The sequence below is a fragment of the Vigna umbellata genome, chromosome 3, assembly GCF_029865625.1.
Source record: "Vigna umbellata cultivar VRB3 chromosome 3, Vumbellata_1.0, whole genome shotgun sequence".
Taxonomy (NCBI): domain Eukaryota; kingdom Viridiplantae; phylum Streptophyta; class Magnoliopsida; order Fabales; family Fabaceae; genus Vigna; species Vigna umbellata.
Window position 1 is genome coordinate 34,469,886 of NC_142167.1, and position 5,772 is coordinate 34,475,657.

The window sequence follows — 5,772 nt, forward strand, 5'->3', positions numbered from 1 at the left end:
AATTTATTACTTTTATTTTTATTGTCAGACTAAAACCTATTAGAAAAATAATCTAAAATTATTTTTCAAAATATAAATTATGTTTAATGATTTTATTTTAATTAATTATCATTAATTAATCGTGAAACAGAAACTAACTTAAGGCCGAACGTTCACAATCACAATTAAACCAAGGCCGAACGCTCAAGATTGAAACCTAAGAATACTATCTTAAGGCCGAACGCTCACAATCACAATTAAACCAAGGCCGAACGCTCAAGATCACTTCCTGAGTACAATCACTAAGTCACAAAGACTGAACGCTCAAGATTGAAACCTAAAAGTATCAATTTAAGACCGAACACTCAATCAAGATTGACCGAACGCTCAGGATCATTATCCGAGAATACCAAATTAGGACGAACGCTTATAATCAATATTACACCAAAACCGAACGCTCGAGATTGAAACCTAAGAATACCAACTTAAGACTGAACGCGTACAATAACTATTAGACCAAAACCGAACGCTCGAGATTGAAGCCTAAGAAAACCAACTTAAGACCGAACGCTTACAATAACTATTACACCAAAACCGAACGCTCGAGATTGAAGCCTAAGAAAACCAACTTAAGACCGAACGCTTACAATAACTATTACACCAAAACCGAACGCTCGAGATTGAAGCCTAAGAATACCAACTTAAGACCGAACCCCTACAAATACTAATCCAGAACCAAGACCGAACGCTAAAGATCACTCTGAGAATACCAATTTAAAGACGAACGCCTACGATCACTGTTTCACGAAGATCGAAAGCTCAAGATTGAAACCTATCAATTTAAAACCGAACGCTCAGGTTCACCAACTGGGACTACCAAATTAAAACCGAACGCCATAACCACTAATACACCAAGACCGACCATTTAAGATTCAAACCTAAGAATATTAAATTAACGTCGAACGCTAAAATCACCCTGAGAACGAACGCTAACGTTCGCTACCTAAGAATACAAGACCGAACGCTCATTTTGGCCAACCACTAATTGGTCGGGTACTGTTTGGTCGAACGCTATCAATCACTAATCACATAATAATACCGAACGTTGAAGATCCAAACTTAAGACTATCAAATTAAGACCGAACGCTCAAGATCCAAACTCAAGACTATTAAATTAAGACCCAACGCTCAAGATTGCTACCTGAGAATACCAAGTTAAGAACGAACGCTTATACTCACTAATACACCAAGGCCGAACGCTCAAGATTGAAACCTAAGACTATTAAATTCAGATCGAAAGTTTAAGATCCAAACCTAAGAATCCAAATTAAGGCCGAACGCTCACAATCACAACTAAACCATGGCCGATCGCTCAAGATCCAAACCTAAGAATACCAACTTAAGGCCGAACGTTCACAATCACAATTAAACAGAGGCCGAACGCTCAAGATTGAAACCTAAGAATACTATCTTAAGGCCGAACGCTCACAATCACAATTAAACCAAGACCGAACGCTCAAGATCACTTTCTGAGTACAATCACTAAGTCACAAAGACTGAACGCTCAAGATTGAAACCTAAAAGTATCAATTTAAGACCGAACACTCAAGATTGATCGAACGCTCAGGATCATTATCCGAGAATACCAAATTAGGACGAACGCTTATAATCACTATTACACCAAAACCGAACGCTCGATATTGAAACCTAAGAATACCAACTTAAGACCGAACGCTTACAATAACTATTACACCAAAACCGAACGCTCGAGATTGAAGCCTAAGAATACCAACTTAAGACCGAACGCTTACAATAACTATTACACCAAAACCGAACGCTCGAGATTGAAGCCTAAGAATACCAACTAGACCAACTTAATGCATGATCTTGTATGAATTTTGTGTTCTATCTTGATTATTCATGCCTACGATGGAAATCTTGAGCTAATTGAACGGTTAAATCATTGGGAAATGTATGAGACCGCGGACCTAGGATAGAACAACTAAAGGATTTCAATTCCTAGACATAGGTTGGAACTTTTAGTCATCGTGACATTGTGTTTAAGGCAAATCTGAGAACTGAATTAGCTAAGGGATTAGTAATTTAGTTTGAATGATTCTGAAACTGTCATTTGAGGGATCAGAGGCTGTATGCGCCTAGGATGTCGATTGCGTTAGTAGAAAATTACCTGAGTGATGAACTTGAATTTCAACCCAGTGAATCTAAATTCGACTGTTTCTACCACTTTATTTTACATCTGTATGCTAATCTTAAGTTTGTTACAAAAATACGTTTAATACATCTGTATGCTAATCTTTTAAGCAAAATAAGGTTCATAAATAATAGAAAAAAAAGAGTCCTCCGGAGTCAAATACGAACTTGTTTAGATTTCCAATATGAAATGGGTTTGGTAAAGGAAATTTTGTAGAACCTTGAGGGAAGAAGATTCTAGCCGCTTAATGAAGGTTTAGAGGCACCTTTTTTATCCCATATAATTTCTTAATGCATATTTTGAAAGTAAGCTTGTTATGCCTGTGTCAAGTTGGATCGAGTTTGATGTCAGTCTAATACTACTATAGATATGGTATCTGTAAAGTAACATGGTCAAAATTTTCAATTATTTACTGCCAAATGAGCGGTGTTCAACCAAAAGAAAATGAATTTATGGTAATTTTAAACAAAATTAGGAATGATGATCAACTTTATAGTAGTTAACCCTTGCCAAGCTGAAGTACATGCCCTGGCATATACAGGGAAGGCCCAAAATGAGGATATGCCAGTTTAATTCAATTTACAGATTGGAATAATTCACCAATAGTCTCTACAAGAACAAATTCCACCACTAAAATGGTGAAACCTAGTCCTGTCTCTCATAACAATCTCTATTCGGTACTCCTTTGAGACCAGTTTCATAAAGGAATGACAATCCTCACAAATTCTAAGATTTTTAATTATACGAATGCATGATGATTCTTTTCTCTCACCAATTAGGCCGTAGCACAGTGCTAATTTTTCGCTATGCCAGAGAACTATTTCTTTTTTTTCTTCCTCTTCCAAATCAACCAAAATTCCCGAAGAGCTTGGTGTGTAACCAACTAGTTTCAGTTGACTCACTATCTCATCTAACTTTTTATATATTTCATCTGATTGCTTATGATATCTATCTGCCATCATAAACACATGCACCTCGTTATTTAGTTCAATCCTACTACATGCCTTCTCCTTTGAGATACCTTTATGACTCATTAATTTCCTGACCAGTCCGACATTATCCCACCGTTTTTCTTGGGCATAAATATTTGACAAAACTACAAGGGCCCCATCATGATCAGGCTCTAACTCAAGTACTCGTTTTGCAGCAAATTCCCCTAATTCAAGCTCACCGTGATTTTGACAAGCAGACATTAGGGATCCCCAGATGATAACATTTGGCGGAAAAGGCATAGTCTCAATAAGCTCCAATGCTTTTCTCAAGAGTTTGGCTCTGCAATATAGGTCTACCATGCAACCATAATGTTCACGTTGGGGAGAAATGTTGTGGTCATTGATCATGGAGGAAAAGAATTTCTCGCCCTCCTCAACCAAGCCTGCATGACTGCATGCATAAAGTATAGGAAAACGTTTCTTCAACAATAGATTTTTGACAACAATTTGACAACAACACGTGTCTCACTGTCATTGGTTGTTTTTATTAAATTTTGTTTAAAGATTCATTTTGTTTTGGAGGGCATTTTTGGAATAATTTTCAGAAACTTTTTGGCGCTTTTCAGAAACCCTGCAAAAGTCTCTTTCCTCTTTTTCGAAACTCTCTTTCCCCCTCTGAAACTCTCTCTCCCCCTTTTCGAAACTTTCTCTCCCCCTTCACCGAAATATCCTTCAAAACTCTATCTCCGTCATTGAAGTTCCTTCCTTTGAAACTCTCTCTGTCATTGAAGTGGTGTCTCTGTCCACCGTTGTTCTTCCGTCGCTTGGGTCCACCAGTGTCTTTGGAGGAAGTCGTCTCTCTCTACGCCATTGAAGTGCTTTCTGTGCGCCATTTCTCCAAAGCTCTCGTTTTTCCGCTGGCACCGTTGTTCCTTCGTCGCTTAGGTGCATTGTTCCTTCCTCTTTGGTTAGCGAGTGGTTTTGTCACAAGCTCAGTACACCTATTTCCTTTAGCGATTCTGCAGTAAAACAACAGGGAATTCTCGTTCCCGAACCATAAAACCTCTCTCCCCTTATCATACCTCTCCAAACCAGATTAACCTAGGTTTCCTGTTACCAAATCTGCACTAAGTCAGCCACCGCTCACCCACTCTGACTCGGAAAGAATCAAATAACACCAAGTTACTGTAACCTCCCAATTAATCAGGGGATCCTAATATATTATGCTAGCTGCAAAGTTGCTTACCGGAGGGGTGATAAGGAACCCAAATTACGTTCAGCAAAAGTGGGCAGCAGCAGTTGGTGGTGGGTCTCTCCACCTGGAAGTGCTCCAGCCACCACCAGGAAACCTCCATCATCATCTCCTTAAGTGGGCTTGGCACTGAGAAATGGAAGGGGATGAAAATGGGGTTTCTGGTTTCTGGAAAAATCTGATGCGATTCTGTAGAATTCTGCAGAACGCGCGTACGTTCAATTTTGGTTAGTCAAAATTGGACGTTCGTCCAATTTGCTCGACCAATTAGTGGTCGGCCAAAATAGCATGAGCGTTCGGTTTTGTGTTCTAAGGTAACGAGCGTTCGCGTTCGTCCTTAGGTAAAGTTAGTAATATATTAGACATTCGTCCAAACAGTATCCAGTGAATTAGTGATTTTAGGCATTCGTCCTTAATTTAGTATTCTCATGAAGCAATCCTGAGCGTTCGGTCTTCACGTGGTATTCTTAGGTTGCAATCATGAGCGTTCGGTATTAATTTGATATTCACGTTCGGTTTTGATGTATTAGTGTGCGTTCGGTCTTAAATTGATATTCGTAAATTTAGATCTTGAACGTTCGGTTATAAATTGATATTCTTAAGGTTGGATCATGAACGTTCGGTTTTAGTGTATTAGAAATTTTAGCGCTCGGATAAAATTAGTACTCTCAGGATTTGATTTAGTACCGAACGGTCAGAATGGATTTAGTACCGTTCGGTCAGATTTTGATTTAATACTGTTTGGTTAAGTCGAGATCATTCGGCCAAGGTTCTAGACGTTCGGTCTGTACTCTATGTGTTCGGTTAAGTGATCTAGGTATTCGACGCAGACTATAAACGTTCGTCCTAATAGTTTCCGTCATAGGCAGCGTTGGGTCTCGAGGAGGCTTTATCTTTGAGCGTTCGTCCAAACAGTTTCTAGTTAATAGTATTCGGTTTAATAATGTTTGGTGTTTTAGTGTCGAGCCTAAAGAGATTGACTGAGTTTAATGGTCATGAGTTGTTTAGTGCAGCAATGTATGATGAACTGTTATGTACGTTTTCTAATACTGTTGTGTACTTTTTAATTTCAAAACTTATGGTTTGTTGAACTGTTGTTACGTTTTCCTATTAATCTATGTGGTTGTTAATATTGTTATAATTTTTCATTACTCAATACCCTTTATTTTTCCTTTTTTATTTGTTTAATATTGAAGTATTCCAACTTGAAGTATTCTAATAATGATCCATCCAAAAAACCTTCAAAACACAGTCAAAAGGACTCCAAAATAACCCTGGGGAGTGCTTAAGTCAGGCCTGGTAGTTCTTCTCAACTTTCAGCACAAAAGGGGAGTTTTTTCCTGGTAAGCGATTACACGGTCCCAATAATCGATTACAAGTGCATCTGTCCTGTGTCA

At 38.4% G+C, this 5,772-nt stretch overlaps 1 pseudogene; it reads right to left on the reverse strand.

The window, feature by feature from the left end:
• Positions 1-2,787: 2,787 nt before the first annotated feature.
• Positions 2,788-4,074, reverse strand: LOC148202364 (pentatricopeptide repeat-containing protein At4g14820 pseudogene; annotated as a pseudogene).
• Positions 4,075-5,772: the final 1,698 nt, after the last annotated feature.